Source organism: Balaenoptera borealis (genome assembly GCF_965194805.1).
Source record: "Balaenoptera borealis genome assembly, chromosome: 9".
NCBI lineage: Eukaryota > Metazoa > Chordata > Mammalia > Artiodactyla > Balaenopteridae > Balaenoptera > Balaenoptera borealis.
Genome location: NC_138873.1, coordinates 105,511,720 through 105,536,999, shown reverse-complemented (window position 1 = coordinate 105,536,999; position 25,280 = coordinate 105,511,720). Strand labels below are relative to the sequence as shown.

At 34.2% G+C, this 25,280-nt stretch overlaps 2 long non-coding RNA genes across 2 annotated transcripts in view; both read left to right on the top strand.

Moving 5' to 3' along the window:
• LOC309634738 overlaps positions 1 to 25,280 on the top strand; it is a 567,974-nt gene that overhangs the window by 524,622 nt on the left and 18,072 nt on the right. The gene's annotated exons all lie outside the window — the stretch shown is intronic.
• LOC309634849 lies at positions 1,935 to 13,208 on the top strand. Its single transcript, XR_014248473.1, has 2 exons — positions 1,935 to 4,928; positions 5,253 to 13,208. It is a non-coding gene; the product is annotated as an uncharacterized lncRNA (long non-coding RNA).

The following is a 25,280-nucleotide window of genomic DNA, read 5'->3' as shown; positions in this document are numbered from 1 at the left end:
CCAATGATGCAAATTTCACAGATTATCACAGTTCGTATAAAATGAACACTTGAAAAATTTAGAAAATTACTGATGGCTTCTGGAAGACATTGTGGCGTTCTGAAGGCTGCTGCTTATCTGCCATCTGGGCTCACAAGGCCACTTTTTGTGTGCAGAGAAAGCATCCCAGGCCCTCATGTCTGTTCTGCCAGCTATGAGAGTTAACATACTTCCAACAAATGCTGGACTCTGCCAGCGTAGGACAAAGCCAGAGTCATAATGAAAGTGTTTAATAAATGTAAAGTGCACATCAATTGTCTGCTCTGCATATGGAGAGAAATTGCTAATCAAGTGATGTCTTGAACACTCACTAAGGAATATTAGTGTTTATGTGTGGGAGGTGAGACTGTGACTCACCCACTGAGACCTGTGTCTCTGAAATGCCTCATGACCTTCTCAATATTTAGCATTATTGGATATAAAATGATATAAAATTATTCTCAATTTTTAACGGTGTAATAACTTTGGCCCACAGAGATGCAGTTGGATGTATATTGTGGCTGACAACATTTAAACTTTCTGCAACATTAATCCATTATAATTCATAATGATTTCAAAATCCATGTAGGTAATGCATCTAATACTCCAATTTAACAATTCCTTGGACTTCCCTGGTGGCGCAGTGGTTGAGAATCTCCCTGCCAATGCAGGGGACACGGGTTCGAGCCCTGGTTTGGGAGGATCCCACGTGCCGCGGAGCAACTAGGCCCGTGAGCCACAATTACTGAGCCTGCACGTCTGGAGCCTGTTCTCCGCAGCAAGAGAGGCCACGATAATGAGAGGCCCGCACACCGCGATGAAGAGTGACCCCCACTTGCTGCAACTAGAGAAAGCCCTCGCACAGAAACAAAGACCCACCACAGCCATAAAAAAAAAAAAAAAAGTATATCACTCAAAAAATTTAAAAAAAAACAAAACAAAAACCCAATTCCTTCTCCTCCTCTCCTCCACTGATCATTGCCTAATCCGTTGGTCATTACCTATCCTTGTCAATACCAATAGCTGTACCACTATAATTTCAACTTTATTCTCTAAACACACCTCCATCTTTCCAGGTCACACTTTTTGGTATCCCATCGCCAATAACTCTTGGACACCACTGGAATGATTTATCCATTGGTTCAACTACATTTGTAATGTCCAGAGCACTTAATGTCTTTGCTCCTCTTTACACAGATTAGATTCTGTGACCCATATTTAACTTCTTTTTTGTATACACGCTCAATTTTCCTGCAAACTCTCTTTTTTTATTATATTCATCAAATGAAACTCCAACCTTCAGTTTAATCCAAACCCTACCTATACCCCACCTGTAAAGCCATCCCTGAACATGGCTGCCTGAAAGTTTTAATTTAAATTTATGACCATCACCTGCAAGGAGGACATTCAAATCAGCAAATATTTCATGTATTCTCTCTCCTTAGATGGCCAAGACCCCGTTTCCAATTGCCAATGTTAACTCATAATACTGTCTTTTTTTCCCCACTGTGGAAGTTGAAGACATGAGAAGAGAAATTCTTCATCTTCCTAAGTGTATGAATCTACTTGCTTTGGAACACATACTCTGCCTTTTGGATGAACAGTTCTTGTTGTTATCTAAGGTCAACTCTTCACCTCTGTATTAAATTATTTCCCCTCTTGTCTAGATAAGGAAATCCACCGGGTCACTGGTATCAATCTCATGCTCATTATAACCAGTTAAAAACAAACAAACAAAAAAAAAACTGGTTATAAACATAAAAAGATGTTATATAACTCCAATCTTGAAAAAATAATCACTTTTAATGCCACCTTCCCTTTTCTGCCTCATTTTTCATCACCATTCATCACAAAGCTCCTTAAAACGGTTGTCACTGGCTCTAGGTTTATGTCTTGATCTAGCTTCCTAATTTGCCTAGCCTTGTGATTGATGTTTGGAACTTGAAATATTGCCATTATCAGCATTATTTAGTATCTTTGATCACTCTCTCCTTGACCAAAATAATACTTTTTATCCAATAAGACAGTTTTAATGTCTTCTTATTTCGTGAGGTCTTCCTTGATTTCCAAGAAGAGGAGTCCCTGCCACTACATGCCTCCATAGAACATTCTTCCAAATTCATTATGCATTATCTTCTGCATAATGCATGGATTTCCTACCCAGAATGTAACCTTCTTAAGGACAAAATCCTATCTCTTTATAGTACCATAATTGCAGTGATTAACACACTGCTGGCAGTTGCTCAGTAAATATGTTGAAGTGAATAAATGAATTCACATTTAAGTGAATAAATGAATGCATGGATCTCTAGTACATCTAACACCTATCAGTTTTATTCTGATAAAAGAGAATGGAGCACTCCAGAAATACTTCATCCATTTTAGCTCATCTTCCTGTCTAACTGTGAAATCGAATAATACAGGGATCCAAAATAATAGTTAATTACTTTACTTTTGGAATAGGGATAAGAAGAGTGATGTTAAAATAACATTCCAGGATAGTATATGACCTTGCATAAGTTAAGGGTTATAAATTATTTGGAGCAAACAATTTGAAATCTTATTCAGTATTACTGTTTATGAAATAAACATACATTGATTAGTTGTAGCCCTTACAAATTTGGTGATATTTCCATCAAGAGGAAACTGATTGCAAGACACAATAATAACTTGTGATCCCAGAATTCCTCACTTCTCCTTGAATATCTAGGTCGAATTAAGTCTCAGAACCTTTACATGTTCCTGTATCTTTCTGTCTCTACACAGATATTTTTCTGATTTATGTCTTCATCTCCTTTAGGTCTTTGCACAAATTAAAATTGCACACCCTTGCAAGCTTTATTTACTTCATAGCACTTATCACCTAGCATAGTGAGTATTTTACTCATTTATATATTTTTTCTTTTTGTATCTTTTCTCTTCACCAGAGTGTAATCATCATATGGGCAAGGATTCTCGCCTTCTTTTTTCACTGTGATACACGTAGTAAATTTAAAAAAATATCTGGCATAGAAAAGCACTCAATAAATACATATTGAAATTAATGATCTTCACTTCTTAGTGTTGTTCCTCAGAAAGGAACACCTGCAGAGGCCACTTTTCCCCTTAAAACCAGCCTATGCCTGTGGCAGTCAAAGTAATGCTATTAAATTCAATTAAAATGAATTAAGTCTTGTCTGTTTGGGGAAAGTTGCATCTTCCTCTCAATGATATCTGTGAATTTAGAAGTGGTAACATGTTTGCACGATTATCTTTCAGGAAGCTTCTTCCTCTCTTAAGTTTGTCCAGTTTAGAAGGTCTGAATCCATCCCACCATCCTTTTCCTTTTGATCTTTACCTGAACCTGACCATCAACACAGCGTTGTTCTCGAAATTTACCAAGCAAAATCATAATATTTGTGACAGCTTTTTGTGTGACTAACAGGCTTCACTAAACTTTTAATGAGCTGGAATACATCACAGAAATAATAATAACCTATTGACTACTTATCATTCTTGTTATTAAAAGTACTTTCAACTCATTTCCCAACACAATTTCTAAATCTCTGCCGTAATGTTGTCTCAAACTTTTCTGGCCCCTCTGAACCGTCTTCTGTCACTTCTTCTCAATCCCAAACACATATTTTTACTTATATATTAAGCAAAGTAGTTTACTTATTGGGTTTTTTTTTTTTTAATTGTTGTCTTTACTCAATGCAAACCCTAAAGTTATTTCTCAATCAAGTGGTTTATCAAGATAAACTAATAATAATGTCACTTCTTACTCCAGGTGAAACTCTGGTATGTATGTGTATATATACATATATATATATATATATATATATATATATATATATATATATGTATATATATATATATTTACTCTGGTGTAAATTAAAAAAAATATATTTAGCATGCAGTCATATAATACAAACTCAATCAATGTGGGCTGATTTGTTCTTTTCAGTTGTACTTCCCTTTAAAATATATACCCTCACTTGCTTTGCTGAAACCACCAAGAAGCAGCTGTGTGGACAGATGGCCTGGGTTGACTACAGTGTAAGAAAATATATTAAAAGCAATTAACACATTTTCTTACTTCTAACAGGAAGTAGTTGAGTGTCATCTATTTCAAACCAAACTACCTTTTGGGTGAACACATGCATTCATAAATCTCAAATGCCATGTATTTTTTAAGTGAGCACTTCAGTCAGCATATATAAAAATGTCTAAACATTTTTATTATAATTAATTACCAAGAGAAAAAAAAAAAAAACAAAAACTGTCCACTATTTGTTAGGGATACAGGTTGAATAGTAGTTTTACTTTTATAATTCATGGTTATTATTTTTATTGTTAAATAGTCTTTAAGAAAAATAATGGTTACTAGAGGAACAACCAAATTTAATTTATATCACACAATTACAACAAAGAAAAAAATAATTTTATTTTTCTATTTAGAAAAATTTCTATATATAAGGTAGATAAAATTTACAAAAATATAAAATAAAAGGTTTATGTAAGTCTTAGTGTGATAATACACTATTTTAAATGTTTTAAAATGATGAGTTTACTCATTAAATATTACTTTGTAAAAATGTGCTCTGAGAGATTAATTACTTTAAGTTATGAATAACAAGTTAATTTTTCCACATGATATACATTTTTTTATTAGAAACAGTTCAGCTGAATATTGGCTTATTTCTTTTTTTGGGTGTGCATTCTTCTGGTGCACAATGATAATGCTGATGGTAATAAATCATCTGGTATATTAAATAACAGTTTTTGTGTATTTTTCTGCTAATTTTCTGACAATTACTGCTGAAGCCTTTTTGACAATGTCCCACTTAAGCCTTTCCAATGCTTAGATCCACTACTTGACACTATGCTCTACCCACTATTTATAAGAATAACTGCTACTTAATTTTAAGGTCTTATTTTTTTTTTAAAGGAATTCCTTTATTTTTATTATTTATTTATTTATTTTTGGCTGTGTTGGGTCTCCGTTTCTGCGTGAGGGCTTTCTCTAGTTGCGGCAAGTGGAGGCCACTCTTCATCGCGGTGCGCGGGCCTCTCACTAGCGCGGCCTCTCTCGTTGCGGAGCACAGGCTCCAGACGCACAGGCTCAGTAATTGTGGCTCACGGGCCCAGTTGCTCCGCGGCATGTGGGATCTTCCCAGACCAGGGCTCGAACCCGTGTCCCCTGCATTGGCAGGCAGACTCTCAACCACTGTGCCACCAGGGAAGCCCCTAAGGTCTTATTTTTAAACATCACTTATTCAGAGAGTTATTTCCTAAATAGTTACTGTAATAAGAACTTCCTGTTACATTTTCTCCTTACATAGTTATGAGAAATATAACATCACTTAGCAAGATTGTGTTGTATTAATGGTATTTACCTGTTTGCTGTCCACTCACCTCTGCTCAGCACAATATGCCCCATGTGCTGCCCAATGACTGTCACAAAGTAAGTGCTCACTTCGTATTTGATAAGTGAACAGGATGATTTTAGTTATACTGTTTTTAACTGGACCACATTCAGGCAAAACCTGTCCCCTTGATCAATCACTACATTTAAAATAATATTTTGTTACTGATGTTATTGTAGGTATGGATTTAAATGTTTTCTGTGGCCTCCTAAATGTACACAAAATTATCTTTCTGCCTTCTAAACATTCTGGGAAAATACCTGGAATCCACCACTATTAGAAAAGAAGCATCTGTCCCCTCAATTGTGCTCCTAAATTACATCTTTCAAACTGCAGCTGGGATAATAGAAAGTTGTAAAGGACTGTTTGCCCCCAGAAATAAAAATCGGGTCTGCATCAGCTTTGTGGTTTTGTTCTTTGAGCTTTTATGATTCACTGGCTCAGGCTCACTGAAGCTTTGGCTTTCTCCTCAATACTGAAATGCAAACTGCATTTTAAAAAATGGAATTCGAGGAGGGAGATAAACAACTAAATATAATGGTCCTCAAAACAACTAATTATTGGAGGAAATGAAAGTAGGAACCTGATACAGGGGGAAAAACTCACAAATCCAATCCACCTCATGTGAGGATATTCTTTGAATGTTGATGACAAGAAACCCTACCATGAGAAATTAATCCGTCTTTCCTACTCACTGTATAGCATCACCGAAATAGGATATAAAATATCTTATCTTTTTAATCTCAAATTAGAAGGGAAAACTCTTAATTTGTCAAAAGACCAGAAACTATTCATAAACTATTATGAAATATAAACATTTGTTATCTTGAGTAAGAAAATGTGTTTTATCACAAAAGTTGCATGATTGTTTCCCACCATATTTGTGAATTTCAGACATATCTTAAACCAGTGTTTTCCCAAATGTAACATATATGTGAATTGTTCAAGAATGTTGTTAAAAGACAGATTCTGAGTTAGATTTGCTGAGGTAGAGCCTGAGATATCTTATTTCTAACAACTTTTCAGGTGACATTAATGCATTAATGACATTAGTTTACGGGTCCACATTTTCAATAACAAAGATGTTAGACTATAATGACTATTTATTAATAGGTTTATTTATTGGCACTGATAACATGATTTCATTAAAAAATGTATTAGAGATTATAAAGATTTTAAGACCCTTCTCTAGTTTAATCCTCCCAGAAATGTTGCAAATATTTAAAATATGTTATTATAATTCTTATTACACAGTCTAAGGAAATGAGGCTCAGGAATGTTAGAAGGTTTAATCGAAATCACAAGCTAAGAGGTATACATTGTTATTCATTTTATAATTGTACTCTATTTCATTCTAGGGGGTAAAAAGTGCAAATAAATTGAAACTGTGCCATATATTCAGAATTGATTTATCTATGTGAGTATTATTCTTGATGAAGTTAATATCAGGGCTTTTTTCCCTCTGCAGAATAGATCTGGACAAGTTTCTCTTATGTTTAAAGAATAAAAAAAGCATTTTACACCTTAGAATATGTGTGTGTATATAGTTTTAAATTCTGATGCTTATTTTAAAATCTTGAATATCTATTGATTCTTCTCACTTACAAATGTACTAATTCAGCCAATATTTATTGAATGTCTATTCTTTACCTGATATTATACTTAGTAACAGGATATATAATATTTAAAAATGTATAGTAATACTAATATGCATTCTGGTAAACAAAAAAAACAAAATTCTGTTGTAGAAATGCTCACAATGTATCAAAAAGAGAGAACATTTTTTTTAAGAGAGAAGGTGGTGTTTTAAAATATCAGTGCTGGGTCAGAAATGTCTACTGAGAGTTATCTGAACATAGAGGATGTAGACCCAAACCTTATTATTGAATATTTCCATACATTGGGATTCAGGGCAGTTTCTGATAAATTCTTATTCTACTTTTTCAAGAAAATGGTTTCTGAATAACCTAAGTTGTTATAAAATTGTAGGTGAGTATGCAAGAGAAGAATGATGAAGACTTCAGGGACCAAATAAAAAAGATACAAAAGAAGAATAAAATTGGACAGGGAGTGGCTGAGATGGTAGAGTAGGAAGACTCGGATCTCACCTCCTCCCATGGGCATACCAAAATTACAACTATTTACACAGCAACTGTTAATGAAAATTACCTAAAGTCTAGCAGAAAAGATACAACTAAAGATATAAAGAAGGAACCACAATGAGAAGGGTAGGGGGGTGGAGGTGCAGTGTAGTCAAGACCCATAACCCCATGTGGGTGACCCACAATGGGAGGATAATCACAACTGAAGAGGTTCTCCCCAAGAACCAAGGAGAATGAGTCCTGCATCAAACTTGCAGCCCAGGGGTCTTGCACCAGGAAGATGAGCCTCCAGAATGCTTGACTTTGAAGATCAGCAGGGCTCATTTTTGGGAGACCCAGAGGGTTGTAGGAAACAGAGACTCTGTTCTTAAAGAGCATACACCAAATTTCACATGCTCTGAATCCCAGCCCAGAGACAGTAATCTGAAAGGAGTCAGACCCAGTCACTGATCTTGGAAAGCCTCCAGGGGAGGCAGAAGGCAAGTGGGACTCACCCTGCAGGCAGAGACATTGGTGGCAGCCATTTTGGGGAGCTCATTCTACCACAGAGACATTGGTGTGGGCAAGTGTCATTTGGGAGTCCTCCCTCTAGATAATTAACACCTGGACCTAGCCTCACCCAATAGCTGGTCAGCCAGTCCTGGGACCACCCAGGCCAAGCATCTAGCAGTGTGCAGACACAGTCCCATTCATCAGCAGGCCAACAGCTATAGGACTTCCTGAACCCCAAAGCACTCTGTGACACATTCTCACCCACCAGAGGGCACAACACCTGGCCCCAGCCACCAGTAGGCTGGCACAAGCCCTGGGCCCATTGGGAGCACCTCAGCAAGCCACATTGGGATATGGCCCTGCCCATCAGTGGGCCAACAATAGCTCCAAGACCCCCAGGACCATGTAGCCAGAGACCCCAAGACCAGGCCCTGCTTACCAATGGGCTGACACCAGCTCAGGACCTGTCCTCATCCATCAATGGGACAACACCAGTTTTGGGATCCTCAACCCTGTAGCCAGAGACCCAGGACCAGCTACACCCACCAGTGGTTCAGTATTAGCCCCGAGTCCTTGCCTCACCTACCAGTGGATAAACACTAGAATGGGAACCCCTGGATGCTAGCCCCACACACCAGCCAGTGGCACCAGATAGTGGGCACCTTGGCTCCATTAGGCAGCCACTCTGGGATGTGGCCCAACACACCAGCAGGCCAACACCAGCTCTGGGAACTCTGGCCACCATAGCCAGCCATACCAGAACCTGGCCCCATATACCAGTGGCTGGCAGTCCCCACAATAGGCAGGACCCAGCAACCAACTGGGCCAGAGACCAGACATAGCTACCAGCATGCCCACAGTGGTCAGACCAATGAAAACAGAAGGGCTGATAAGCTCACATAGAGGATGCCCCAAGAGCATATAGCCCTGGTAACCAGAGGCAAGTATGCAGCTGGGTCACATAGAATGACTTCTACAAAACGACACTTCCCCAAGATTAAAAAAACAAAAGAAAACACATAAACCAAAAATACCTAATATGTGAATATAAAAATGGAGAATTAGGTAAAATGTGGTGGTATGGGAATGTGTTGGAAACATAAAACCCCAGAAGAACTAAGTGAAGTGGAGATAAGCAATCTACCTGATAAAGAATTCAGGATAATGATCATAAAGCTGCTCAAAGTACTGGACAGAAGAATGAACCCAGTGAGAAGCTTTTAACAAATGTAAAGAATAACTAACTAGAGCTGAAGGATACAATAACTGAAATGAAAAATACAGGAGAAAGAAGCAACAGTAGATTAGATGATACAGAAGAACAAATCAATGAACTGGAAGACAGAATAGTGAAAATCACTCAAGCTGAACAGAAAAAAATAATTTTAAAAATGAGAAATTTTAAGAGACATCTGAGACAACATCAAGCATACTAATAATCACATTATAGGTGTTCTAGAAAGAGAGAGAGAAAGGGGCAGGGAAATATTTGAAGACATAATAGCTGAAAACATCCCATATCTGGGAAAGGGAACAGACATCCAGTTCCAGGAAGCACAAGGGTTCCCAAAAGGATCAACCCAAGGTGGACCACACCAAAATACATTGTAATTAAATGACAGAAAATAAAGAACAAGAGAGACTATTAAAAGGGGCAAAGGAAAATCAATTAGTTACATACAAGGGAAATCCCATAAGTATCAATTGACTTTTTACAAAAACTGCAGACCAAAAAGGAGTGGCATAATATGTATAAAGTGATGAAAGAAAAGACAAAAAACAAAATAACTTTTACCAAGACTACTGTACCAAGCAAGGCTATCATTCAGATTTGAAGGAAAGAGCAATAGTTTTACAGACAAGCAAAAGCTAAAAGAGTTTAGCACCACGAACCTGACTTTACAAGAAATGTTAAAGAGACTTCTCTATGCAGAAAAGAAAAGGTCACAACCTGAAATATGAAAGTTATGAAAGGAAAAATCTCATTGGTAAAGGCAAATACACAGTAAATGTAGGAGATCAACAACTTATGAAGCTACTAAGAATGTTGAAATACAAAAGTGGTAAAATCATATATCCACAAGTAATTAAGGGATAAAAAAACAAAATTATTAAAAATATAATGTCAAAAATATTAAATGTGGTGGGAGGGAGTAAAAATTGCAGTGTTTATAAAAGGTGTTTGAATGTAAGAGATCTGCATCTTAAAAGAAACACCTAGAGAGAGAGAGAGTTTCCTATTTATATACCTTGTGGTAACCACAAACCAAAATTCTATAATAGTTACACAAAAAAGAGAAAGAAATCCAAAGATAAAATTAAAGACAGCCATCACACCACAAATGCAGAGAGCTAAAGAAGAAGACAGAAACAAAAATGAACTACAAAACCATTGGAAAACAATAACAAAATGGAAATAAGTACATAACTATCAAAAATTACTTGATTGTAAATTAATTATGCTTATATATCAATAATTATTAATTTTGAAAATAGACTAAAATGCCCTAATTTAAAGACATAAACTGGCAAGAAGATAAAAAAGCCAAAGCCCATATATATGCTGTCTATAAGAGACCCATTTCAAGCCTAAAGTAACACGTAGAAAGTGAAGAGGTGGAAAAAGGTATTCCATGTAAACAGACACAAAAAGAAAGCAAGGATAATAATACTTACATCACACAAAATAGAGTCTAAGACAAAGAGACACATTATTATAAAACAAACAAACCAAAAGTTCCCATAATGATATAGGCATCTATCTAAAAAATATATAACAATTGTAAATATATATACACTCAAATAGGAGCACCTAAATACATAAGGTTTATATTAGTAAACATAAAAGGAGGAACTGACAGTAACACAATAATAGTAGGGGTGTGCAGCACCCAGTTACACATGGAAATTTCTACAGGATAGATCACATGCTAGGACACAAAACAAGTCTCAGTAAATTTAAGAAGATTGGAATCATATAAAGCATCTTTTCTGACCACAGTGATATGAGACTAGAAATCAACTACAAGAAAAAAAATCTGCACAAAACACAAATACATGAAGGCTAAACAATATTGGCTAAAGAACCAATTGGTCACTAAAGAAATCAAAGAGGAAATTAAAACAATATCTGGAGAAAAATGAAAACAGAAACTCAAGTATCAAAAACCGATGGGGTGCAGCAAATGCTGTTCTAAGAGAGAATTTTATAATGATACAAACCCACATCAGAAAACAAGAAAAGTCTCAAATAAACAACAAGACCTTACAACAATGGAACTAGAAAAACAACCCACAAAACCCCAAGTTGATAGAAGGAAAAAAATAATAAAGATCAGAGTAGAAATAAATGAATAGAAACTAAAAAAATAAATAAAATATAAAAGAACAATGAAATTAAGAACTGGTTCTTTGAAAAGATAAACAATATTGATCAACCTTTAGCCAGATTAATACAAAAAAAGAGGAGGCCAAATAAATAAAATCAGAAAGGAAAAAGAAAAAGTTACAACTGACAGCACAAAAATTCAAAGGATCATAAGAGATTACTATGAACAATTATATGCCAATATAATGGAAAACCTACAAGAAATGGATAAATTCTTGGGCATGTACATTTTCCCAAGACTGAATCAGTACGAAATACAAAATATAAGCAGAACAGTAACCAGTAATGAAATTGAATCAGTAATTTAAAAACTCCCAACAAACAGAAGTCCAGGTGAATTCTATCAAACATTTAAAGAATTAACACCTGTAATTCTCAAACTATTCCAAAAAATTGTAGAGGAAGGAACTTTCTGAACCTATTCTATTAGTCCAGCATCACATTGATAGCAAAACCAAACAAAATACAAAAAGAAAAGAAAAGAAAAATACAGACCAATATCCCTGATGAATATAGATGTAAAAATCTTCAATAAAATTTTAGCAAACATTAGAATGATCATACCCCATAATCAAGTGGAGTTTATCCCAGAGATGAAAAGATGGTGCAATATCTGCAAATCAATCAGTGTGATGCACCACATTGATAAATTGAAGAATAAAAATCACATGATAATCTCAATAAATGCAAAAAAAGCTTTTGACAACATACACCATCCATTCATGATAAAAAAATTCTCAAAAAAGTGGAAATAGAGGCAATATATATCAACATAATAAAGGCCATATGTGACAAGCCCACAGAACATCCTACTCTATGGTCAGAAGCGGAAAGTATTTTCTCTAAGATCAGGAAAAAAACAAGGATTCCCACTTTCACCACTTTTATTCAACATAGTATTGGAAGTCCTAGCCACAGCAATCAGACAAAGAAAAAGAAATAGAAGACATCCAAATTGGAATGGAAAGAGTAAAATTGTCACTGTTTGCAGATGACATGGTACTATACATAGAAAATACTAGGGATGCCACCAAATAACTTCTAGAACTTACCAAGGAATTCAGTAAATTTTCAGAATACAATATGAATATACAGAACTCTCACATTTTTAATGCTAAAACAAACTATCAGAAAGAGAAATTAAGAAAAAAAATGTCATCAAAAAGAGTAAAATACTTGGGAATAAATCTAAGGAAGCAAAAGTCGTTTACTCAAAAAAAAAAAAAAAAAGGAAGACACAAACAAAAGAAATTGAAGATGACAGAAACAAATATACTGTGATATACTGTGTGGTTTGCAAAAATTAATGTTGTTAAAATTACCATATGACCCAAGGCAATCTACAGATTCAATGCAATCCCTATCAAAATACCAATGACGATATTCACAAATCTAGAACTAGTAACTCTAATATTTGTATGGAAACACAAAAGACCCTGAATAGCCAAAACAATCTTGAGAAAGAAGAACAAATCTAGGGGTTTCATGCTCTCTGATTTCAAACTATAGTACAAAGCTTCAGTAATCTATACAGTATGGTACTTGTAAAAAGAAAGACACATAGATCAATGGAACAGAATAGAGAATCCAGAAGTGAACCCATGCTTATATGGCCAATTAATAATTGACAAAGGAGTCAGGGATATGCAGTGCGAAGAAGACAGACTCTTCAATAAATGGTGTTGGGAAAACCGGACAGCTACATGTAAAGAAATCAAACCGAACTACTTTCCCACACCACATGCAAAGAACTCATATAACTCAACATGAAAAAAAACAGTGAACAGCATAATTAGAGAATGGCAGAAAACCTGAATAGACATTTTTCCGAAGGAGACATGTAGATGACCAACTGGCATATGGAAAGGTGCTCAACATCACTAATCATCAGAGAAATGCAAATCAAAACCACAATGAGATATCACCTCATACCTATCAGAATGACTATTGTCAAAAATACGGCAAATAACAAATGTTGGTGAGGATGTGTACAAAAGGAAACTTTTTGCACTATTGGTGAGAAAGTAAATTGATGCAGCTACTATATAAACAGTATGGAATTTCCTCAGAAAATTAAGAATAGAACTATCATACGATTCAGCAATTCCACTCCTGGGTATTTATCTCCAGAAAAAAAAGAAACACTAATTCAAAAAGATATATGCACCCCAATGTTCATTGCCGCATTATTTACAATAGCCAAGATGTGAAAGCATTCTTAGTGACCATCAAGAGATAAATGAATAAAGAAGATGTATATATACCTATACAAACACACATGTGCACACACACATGCACACAAAGGGATACTAGTCATGTAAAAGAATGAAATCTTGCTATTTGTGACAACATGGATGGGCCTAGAGTTTATTATGGTTAGTGAAATAAATCATATGGAGAAAGAAAAATGTTGTATAATTTTGCTAATAAATGAATTATTAAAACAAAACAAATGAACAAACACAACAAAGTAAAAACAGATCATATATTCAGAGAGCAAACAAGTGATCGCCAGAGGGGAAGGAAGTGGGGGAGGAAAGAATTAGGTGAGGAAGATAAAAAGGCACAAATTTCCAGTTACAAAATAAATGAGTCATGGGTCTGAAATGTACAGTGTGAGGACTATAGTCCATAATTATGTAATATTTTGTATGGTGACAGGTGGTAACTAGACTTATCAGGGTAGAGTATGTCCCCTACATATGAACAACTTCCATTCCGAGACTGTGTTTAAGTCCAATTTGTCTGCCTAAGTCCAGCAAAGTTAGACTAGACACCCAGCTAACACAATCAGCTATATAGTACTGTACTGTAATAAGTTTATAGTACTTTTCACACAAATAATACATAAAAAAACAAACACAAAAAATAAAGAACACATTTTTAATCTTACAGTTTAGTACCTTGAAAAGCACAGTAGTACAGCACAACAGCTGGCATACAGGGGCTGGCATCCAGTGAACAGGCAAGAAGAGTTACTGACTGGAGGAGGGAGAGGAGGCGGGAGATGGTAGAGCTGAAGGATCGTCAGCAATAGGAGACAGAGGGCAAGTGCAATTTCACTCATGCCTGACGTTGATAGCACAGGTTCTGGTTCCTTGCTGGATTCAATTCTATCTACCCTCTTGAAAAAAATGATCCAGTGATGTCTGGGTAGTAGCTCTTTATCTCTCTAGATGACACGGTAGCACTGGATTGCATTCTGAATGGCTGCTGCAACCTTCGTGTACCGTTCTAATTTCGGGTCCTGTGCCTCAAAAATTAACAGTGCCTCCTCAAATAGAACTAACTTATGTGACTGGACGCGGGAATGCACGTTCACAGCTTTGAAAGTTCGCAACTTGAAGGTTCGCTTGTAGTGGACTTACTGTAATCATTTTGAAATGTATATAGAATCAACATAATGTGTACAAGGAATTAACATGTTGGTGGTCAATTATATTCCAAAAACAAACAAACCATTTCATACAGAAAGAGATCAGATTTGTGGTTATCAGAGGTGGGGTTTTGGGGGAAGGGAAATTGGAGGAAGGTAGTCAAAAGGTACAAAATTTTTAAGAGTAAATCCCCAGCTCTTATCACCAAGAAAATTTTTTTTTTCTATTTCTTTAATGTTGTGTATATATGACATTATGGATGCTCACTAAATTTATTGTGGTTGTAATTTCATAATGTATGTAAGTCAGTCATTATGCTCTTCACTTTAAACTTACACAGGGCAGTATGTCAATTATATCTCAATAAAACTGGAAGAGAATTTAAAAATTAAAGTAATAAAAGTAAATTAAAAAAAAGAAGGTAATAGAGTTAAATTAGGACATTCAGAAATGTCTTATTGGTACTATTTTTCCTATCTGGCAAAAGAAAAAGTAGAAAGTAAATTAATTAGTACAGATCACCAGAATTAAGACTCTTATCCAAAGTATTTGCCATGTTTTGGTAGGCAGTACTCCACATTATGTCATTATTAGGCAAACTGAATACAAAAATTGTAAGTTATATAAAAAATTGGGGACCTGACTTTCCTGTCATTTTACCTGCATCATTGCATATCTATTCTGTGCAGGAAGAAATTGCCAAATCATCAGGAACTATGAGTTTATGGAGAAAGATATGTGGAAACAAGAAGGGAAGGACAAGTGGGCTGTGTAATCAGGCTTGAAACTTCTGAACATTTCTATAGTTGCTGTAGCCATCCTGCAAAAGAATTTTAAAAATATAGGATCAAAGTCGTCAGCAAATCTATTTTTTTGTGGTAAAAACTTTTATCTTTTTTTCTTAATAAAAACTGTAATGGAAATAAAAATTGTTTTGGGGTGAAGCTGGACTTTCAAAATATGACAGTTATATTATTTGATTTAGAAAGTTGTACTCCTGGAAAAAATTAAAACCTCTTGGATTAAAATTTTTCATTTTGAAAAATTTCATTTTATATAAAGTTATTTCTTAAATGCACTTTTTATCTTTCAGACCCATGCAGTATTGGAGCTTTATAGCTAACTTTTAGGTGCAGGCTAAGTTTAATTTTAACAACCTTAAATAGAGTATATTTATTTAAAGGTAAACATTAAATAGACTCAAGAAGATAGACAATTACTTTAATACATACTATTTAAGATATAAGCAGATAAAGGAAACTTTCTTAATGTCTTGTCTTAAATTATTAACAAACACTACACAGAATAGAGTGGACCTATTTGTTTATATACCATTTTGGTATAAATTAATTTCACTAATTTGAGGAATGTAAGTTCAAACAACCAAATGCTTTAATTTATTTTATATTAAAATACAATCTTCAATATGAAAATGTTAAAATACGAATGTGATATCAGAATACAAGGACTGATAAAAGATTGTAACAAGGAAAGGATGTTTTTCTAATCAGTTCTTGAGTTCTGAAGAAGTTTTCCTCTGATAAACAGGATATCGACCTATAAATTAGAATCAAAGTTAGAAAGAATATAATCTATTTCTTGATATACTGTATAAAATGCATACTAATGCTCTCAAGTATTGCTATAGATCTAGATTTTTATGACTTCATTTTCAGTTTAGCTTTCTTCTAAGGACATTGATGATACAATTGTGCTATAACATTTCAGAATAATTTATTTTCTGAGGAAAGGGCATTAACCACTCTCTTAATACGTTAGTACTATTCTAGTTCTTTGCAAAGTTATTCCTCAGAAGTTCTCTCAAGTATTTAATGTATTACATATTTAATTATGTCAGTCCTCATCTTTTAAGTATATACATTAAAATATATCATTAAATTCTATACATTTGGTTGTTCCGATGAACTTCAAGAAACTTTTTGTAAGTAATATTTTCTTCTTAACCTTCACTAGTTCCATCAATATTCTTCTTACATTTCTGTTTTACATTAAAAATTTTAACCTATAGGTGGTTTCCTCCTTTCAGATAAGACTATGCACTCTTTATACATAAATGCACTTCAAATGACCAGTTAAATTAAGAACTCATTCTGGGAAATTGGGTGGAACTATTTTATTGCACAGGAGGTTAATATCATGTCCTTATTGAGAAAATGTCAGAGTTGAGCACATTCTTTTACAATCCTTATTTTGGTCAGAAGCTCAGCATGCAAACCTAGGTTTTGCTAATGAACATCTGCAGGTGGTGGGCAGGAAACATTGGCACTGGGTTAGAAAAGAGTTAACCTTAATCTTCACTGCCATTACCAAGAAAATAATATGTATTACCTTACAGGAATGGAAGTGATAAATACATCGATTCATTTACACATTCAAAAATATTTATTTAATACTTAGAGGCACCAGTTAGCCTGATAGTTCAACATTTTACACAGTTTCTATAACTAAAATAAATGATAAAATAGAATATGATATAAATATAATGCTCATATAATTTCAAGCTCTACAGGACTTTAAAGATCATTCTAGTTTAAAACTTGTTTATGCAATTGAATAACAAATATTCAAACATAATATCTGTTACTTGTTTCAAAGGCAGAAAAAAGGTAAAACTAGTTTTGTCATTTAGTTATAGCCAATCATGCTTAATACTCTCAAGCTTTCTGTCTCTTTTTGTTTCCATCATTTTCTACTAAGACTTTTTAACACTTTTTTTTCCCTCTGATTTTACTTGCTTAACTACTCACTTTGACTCCATTTCAGTTTATATTATAAAATTTTTGTCTTCTTTTTGCATTTGTTAGGAAAACAGAACTTTTTTAAAGGGCCTAGACATTTTGCACAGTTTTTAATTTAAAAAATTTTATTTATTAGTGTATATTATTTCTTCTATTATTGAAAAATTATGACATCATATTGTAAAAAAAAAGGTTTTGTAAAATCACTATTGATAATTCCATGGAGATTTCACTGAGAACTTACATCAGTTTGAATAAAGTGATCTAACCTGGCCAGAGAAGACTACAGTCATCTGCCCTAACATTAGATTTTATCACACAGGTATTGAATGACCAGTGCCCATTCTTAGCAAGCATATATTTCAATCACTCATATATATTTCTACTAATAATGAATGCTTGAGTGAATTTCTTATTAAAAGTAATAAGAAAAAAAAAGATGCAATTTTCAATGAAATGATAGTAAAGAAACATGGCACTCCCATTATGTCTATCAGGCAAAGTTAAGTAATACTGTCAACATATAAAAGTATGGCCATAGCAGTTTGTGAAAATGGACTGTTGGTGTAAGCTTAATCAAATCATTGAACTAGAAAACTAAGTGCAGTTAGTTTGACTGTGTTGATCATTCGAACAATGTAAATGTTTCTTTGTTAAGGGACTGCACCACCCAGAGTTAATCTGATCCAGCTTATTTTGCATTTCCAACTGATCAATTAGCATTAATATAACAGGACTTTTACCCTTACTCTTGGGTAAAAATACTGGCTCTTCTGAATCCTTAATCAGGTGTCAAATTAATTCTGAGAAACTTCTATAAGTGATAGAAGTAACCTCATTTATTTTGTTTATTGGTCCATTTGGTCCTTGGTAAAAATATTATCTTCTATTAATCATTAGGAAAATTTTAACTTTCCTTGGCAAAATTGGCTTTGGAGTATATAAACTATAAATATACAAGGTCATTTTATGGAGAAATGTGAAGATGAAGAAGGATTGGAATCATAAAAGAAACAAGAGAATACCCAGAAAAATGAGAAACAAGAGCATTGGGAACCAGGAATCATGGCAGGTGTGAAGCAACACTGGAGTGAGAGGAGCTTGCAAAGGGGACCCTTAGTTCCAGGGCACCCCAGTGAGTCTGATCAAAATACAAGAGATGGAGCCCCAGCATAGAATACCTCACAGGGTTATTTTGTCTAATTTTCATTTCAAGAAGTTTGTCTATACAGAAAAATTACTGATAAAATTTGGAGGCTAATATTTTTAATATAAGTTGAATAAATTGATAAAAAACTTTATATATGGAGATTTTACATGAAGTGCATATATAATTCATGAAATATCCATTTAAATTTAATGAAATTCTAAAAATATTTTAAATAATTTTTAATACTATCTTTTAATTGATTTCCTCAAGAATATGCACTAAATGTATTACACTTAATATATACAAAATATCTACTATCTAATATATTTTCACTCTATGTAGACTAAGAACAATAACAATAAAATGATAATACCAGTATTTATTGATTATTCTAACATGCCAGATACTCTTTCTAAGAGCTCAAATGTCATAACACATTTAATCTTGAAGATGACATTATGAGTGTGAGCGCTATCATGTTACTTATTTTACAGGTAAGGAATGTGATGTACACAAAGGTTAAGTAATATTATATAACTAGCATATGATAGTTGGGATATAGTCCCAGGCAAACTAAAACTAAATCATGCAATAAACTACAATGTTTTCTCTCTACCACTTTCTCTCTATTTCACAGACACACACAGATACACAGACACACACACACACACACACACACACACAACCTTATAAATTGTCTCTTTAAAACAAAGGGCAATTCAAGATACAACTTACTGTTAGAATTTTCAGATTTTTTTAAATGTAAAAATGAATTTAAAAGAAAAAGAAATAACATTTCTCATGGACAAAATTAAGGGAAATGTTTAAAGCTATCAATTTAATCAAGAATTACAATTCCGGAGCTTCCCTGGTGGCGCAGTGGTTGAGAATCTGCCTGCCAATGCAGGGGACATGGGTTCGAGCCCTGGTCTGGGAAGATCCCACATGCCGCGGAGCAACTAGGCCCGTGAGCCACAACTACTGAGCCTGCGCATCTGTAGCCTGTGTCCCGCAACGAGAGGCCGCGACAGTGAAAGGCCCGTGCACCGCGATGAAGAGTGGCCCCTGCTTGCCGCAACTAGAGAAAGCCCTCACACAGAAACGAAGACCCAACACAGCCCAAAATAAATAAATAAATTTATAAAATAAAAAAAAAAAAGAATTACAACTCCATTGGTTTATTTCCACTCTTTAGGGAGTGAGAGGGGAAAGAGAGAGAGGGAGGGAGAGAAAAATCAGAGAAAGAATGATTACTTCAGATTTCCTACAGTCTAGAAATGTTACTCTTTCATATAATTAGCATACTACCATTTAATGTTATAGGTGCATTGATACAATACAGTCTAAAAATCTGAAATATACCAAGTAATTTTTTTAAGTATCCTCAATAAAAGCTGCAAAAAGACAGATTTCATGGGGCTCATTTTATTTAAAACTTTAGGGTATAAACCATTTTCATCCAGGCCCTAAAACGATGACCCACTGAGAAAAAGTGTTTTCCAACATAATTTTTGTTATTGGTACATTCTGCATGTAAAATTTTTCAAAATATATTTTTGTAAAAAAGTAGACACTTTCTTCAATGTTTGTACTTTTTCCTATGATGCACTTCAATGATTTATTGCTCCTTATGATCATTCATAGTTAATCATTCCCTTCTTGAAATATATTGTATCTTGAATTACATTATGTCACACTCCATTCTTTTCCTCTCCCACACTGGGCAAGCCTCCTCAGCATCCTTTGCTGGAATTTCTTCCTCTAAAAGACATTCTAGGTCTCAGTCTCTTCTCTTTTCCATTTTTCTATCTTTCCCCAACATTCAATCTGCAGTTTTTCTCCAGTGAACCCACTCAGGTCCTTGATGACAATTCCATCAACATACTGCCAAATCATTTCATACCCTCCTTCCTTAACTGGGCTAGAGCTCTAGATTCATACAGACATACTAAATAGTATAACAACTTTAATTTTCACTTAGATTTCCATAAAACATCTCAAACTAAACATCTCCCACCTCTTTACTATAAGCTTCTCCAGCCTTCTCAGTAACAGGAAATGGTCAAACCCAAAACTTAGCAGCCACCCTTAACTATTTCATTTCCCTGATCTCTCCTGATCCAAGTTAATTGCAATGTTATTGATCTTATCTCCAAAGTATAATCCTTCACCCCATTACTTCTGCCACCACCCTAGTCCAAGATACTCTTTCTTCTTCTCTAAACATCTATAATTGCCACCTAACTGGTTCCCCTGTTTCAACTCTTGCCCACAGAGGAACAGCCAAGTGTATTTCAAAGGGTCTCAGTGAGTATCCACCTTCCTGTCCAGAGTCTTGACATCACACTGAGAATAAATGACTAACCCCTTCAAACTCACACCTCTTTCTACATCCCTAGACTCACCTGCTTTCATACTTCAGGATTCTTTCCTTTTCTCTTTCATGGTTTTCCAGAATTCTCTTTACCTTAATTCTTTGAGCTTGTTTTTTCCTCTGCTAAATTTAGTTTGTACAAGGAAGGTTATATATCTATCTGTTTTTCCCCATTTTGATCTAATTAAACATCTCCTTTTCCAGACTCTTTTAATACTATTCTATTTAAGAAAACTCTCCATCCCCCAAGTCACTCTCCTATGCCCCCCATTTTATGTCATTCAAAATATTGTTATAACTCTTTAAAACCATGTGTTTCTATTTATTGGTGAGAATTTCTTGACAATCTCACCCCACTATCATCAGATCTGAGTTGTTTCCAGGGCTTAGAACAGTAACTGGTGAATTTCTAGTGCTCTATAACTATGTATTCCATAAATGGACAAAATAATACACTAATCCCTGAATAAAAGAAATAAAAATGTTCATTGTACATCAGATTACTTTATACAGTTTTGAATTGTTTAGCTATATTGAAGGGGTAAAATATTTACTCACAGAAAGTTGACCACAGAATATGAAGAAAGAGCCACAGACAGCTTTGCAGGTCAAGGAACATCACCAGGTAATTATGTTGTCTTTCCACGGTCTGAAAATAAATATAGAAAAATCCAGGAAAGGTTACTTTTGTTTTTCAGACATTTGTATGTCATCCAAAAAGATGTTTGTGGTAGGTAATAGAAATACTATAAGGGGCAAGAATTGGAAACATGAATAGAATCCTAATCACCACTAAGTGGCTCCATATTCACCATGGACTTCCCTTCCCTCTTATTCCAGGTGTGTGTTCCTTCCACCTAGACTGAATGCTCTCCAAAGATTAAAAGTACAGTCACTCAAGAAGTCCTTTGTTTCGCTCTGTTTTCTGTGTTTCCCTGGAGGACTCTGCCTTGAGTTTGCAGGCTTCAACAGGAGGCAGCAAAAGTCTCCACTATGTGGGAGTCTGAATCACATGAGAATCACGTCCCTTCACCTCTGCAATATGCAAACTAGCATCTCTTTCCCAAATAGCAAAAACTTTTCTCCAAATATGACTTCTTTGTATACTCTTAACTAGATCTATCATATATATACTAGAAGTGTGGTAGCTCATTTCATCCCTAACATGTTGGAAAAATAAACATGCTTAACTCTTTTGTTGGGAGTTTTCAATCTTGGTCTTTTATTAAGGGAGGAGATACATCGATATTCTAAAGTGAGCATGGAGAGGTTATACATAACATAAATAGTAGTCAAGTCTTTATCTCTCTCCATTTGAAATCTCATTTAATTTTGTCACTTACAAGCTAAACAATTTTCTTATTTCAACTATTGGAATATTTACTTAGTTACCAAAAGATGATTCTTCTGTAACACAGATATAAGAGAAAACTTTTACTTTACTTCAAAAACCTTAATAGACAAATGCTGGGTCAAGTTTTCAACCGTGTGACTTACATCTTTTCCAATGTTAAGTCCCATAGCTGGGCATGAGATATAGCTTTCCCGTGTAGTTTAAGAAATATGAGTTGTTCAGATTGTAGCCTTAAGCTATGAGGACTTTTTCCTGGGAGTTGTTCTAGATATTAAATCACAGTGTTACAGTGTCAAGAGGTTGTCCTACAGGGGATCACTTTGAGAAAAGGAGAAAAAAAGGGAAAAAAGAATCCAAGAGACTAAAGTCATGAAACCAAAAGATAAACATATAGCATATAACAGGTACAGCAAAAAGTAATAATAATGATGATACATTGTTATTTCACATTTTCTTATCTGTACAATAAACATCTTCTTGTGCTTTACTATAAATCAAACCAATATAAGACAACTGAAACCCTAAACACACTGAACTGAGAGCTCTCTGAATAGTAACTGTACCTTATTACATTTGGAACCAGAATTTTGAGCACTTTCTTTGTATGGACAGTATATTAGCAAATTTACAAGTGTTCTTTCATCTGCAAAACACTCCCCCAAAGAAGTTACTACTGTTAACAATTCACAGATGATTGTCCTTAATTTTAAGTAACTAAGGGCCATAAATAGTAGGTAGTAGGATCAAAATATATACCAACTTTAATTTTAGAATCTATGTTTATTGCATAACACTTAAGCACTTTATTCATCTTTTTATCCTTATCTGGAGAACAGCTTATCATAAAGTAGCTACTCAAATGTGTGTTCTTCTATAGCACATATATTTTGTATTAGTTTAATTACAAGATAAGAACCCACATCTCAGTAGGGTAGCACAGTTCATATCAGGAAGGTTTTCCTTTCCAAGTGCTCATTCAGGAATAAGACTTCTTCCATTTGTGGCATTGCTAATTTCAATATGTTGCTTCCAAGATTTTTCTGAATTTTCTTTTTTTTTTTTTTTTCATCAAATCATGGAAGGGGCCTGGAAGTGGTACTTATACCTTCTCACATTCCATTGGCTACAATTCAACCACATGGTGACAAGTAACTAAAAGGGAGAGTTGGAAATGAGGCTTAGCTCCATGCCCAGGAAAAGGATGAAACGATTGGTGAAGAGACAGTGAATCTCCTTCTGATCATCAAAAATCTGTTTTATTCTTCCTCTCATAAGTAGAAAATCCTCATCCTCTCCTACAAAGAGGGCAAACCCAAGTCACAGCTAATCAATTAATCCACCAAAATCGCCACATCCTTGCTGTCTAACACAATACTGTCCTATTTTAGGAGCCATACAACCGTCCACTATAAAAAAAAAAATTAATCATTGTAGGAAAATTGATTTTTTCTCCTAATGCTCAAATTGATATGAAAGTATTCTTGATATCTGTTGGGTTTTAATGAAAAAAAAATTAATAGAATTCACATGAAGTTAATGTCTAGTCTATGTTCATTCTGTTGGTATCAAGATGAATAATTTGATTTTTTAATATAAAAGCCAGGATTTGTTACAATAAATATGCAATCTAATTTGCTGAAATAATTATTCTAATAGCCATTATAACTTGTTCTTTATCTTTACAAAATAAAGAGGTGATAAACATGGAAAGGAGAGACTGCACAATTTTTTTTACTTTGCTCTGGAGAAAATTTAAGTCATATTGAAAATTCATTACTTAGGCAGAAAAAACTTATGTTGCTTTTACATTGAACACTTCCAAAGCACATAATTTCCTTTTCTTTGTTCCCCAGAAACATTATGACAGGAAAAATGTTACTGCAAAACAGACAATAAGAAATTGAGGAAAGTTTCAACCAAATATTATTGCACCAATATATATTTTTAATGCAATTCTCTGGAGAGAAAGAAAAACAGAAATTCTTAAACATATTAGGATTACTTGTTTTCTGCTGGTCTCAGTTTGTGTACCTTTTGGAACAGTACATTTTTTCAAACATTTTTCAATGTTTTCAAAACATTGTTTTTTGTTTTGAAACAAACAAAACAACATTTTGTTTTTCAATTTTTCAAAAACAAAGTATTTTTCTACTATTTCCCTGAAATGCCCAGAGATTTTTTTTTTCTAAAGAAAATTTGTCCATTATATTTTTGCTTATTTCTTAGTAGTGCTTACAGGAATTTGAATCTAGGCATTATTATAATTTTCTCCCTCTAAAACCCATTTCCAACAAATTCAATACTCACTGAAATGTGATGCAAATCTGCCAAATGGTACTTCTGCCGCTCCCTTTTCTAATTTACACAAAATATTCTTTTTTTCAGAATATGCCAACATTTTCAGGAAGAAGAAACAGTAAGGAATGAAGTTAAGCTCATATTAAACATTCAATTGTGAAATCATTTCCAGTTTTTTAAAATTACAATTACACATTTTTTCCTACTGAATTCCAAAAAAAATTTTTTCCTGCCCTATTTAGGGTTTCCAGGTATCATAATTTTGAAGAACTAGTTTATTTTTCTTTAAATGTGAAAGTAAGATTATTCAATTTTCATCAAAGTTAAATTAAGCAGCAGCAGATGATTTGAGTGGCAGAAAACATAACTCAAATTGTATTTCAGAGACATTCTATCTTTTGTGAAAAATAGCTGACAAAAGATTCAACTGACCAAAATAAGAGAGATGAAAGTGAAATAAGTTAGTTTTTTTTCCTGAGGTTTAAATGTGTTTGAGATTTATGGATAATTCAAAATTTGGTGTGTTGCTGTAAAAAAAATAATAGGGTGCTTACTTTACT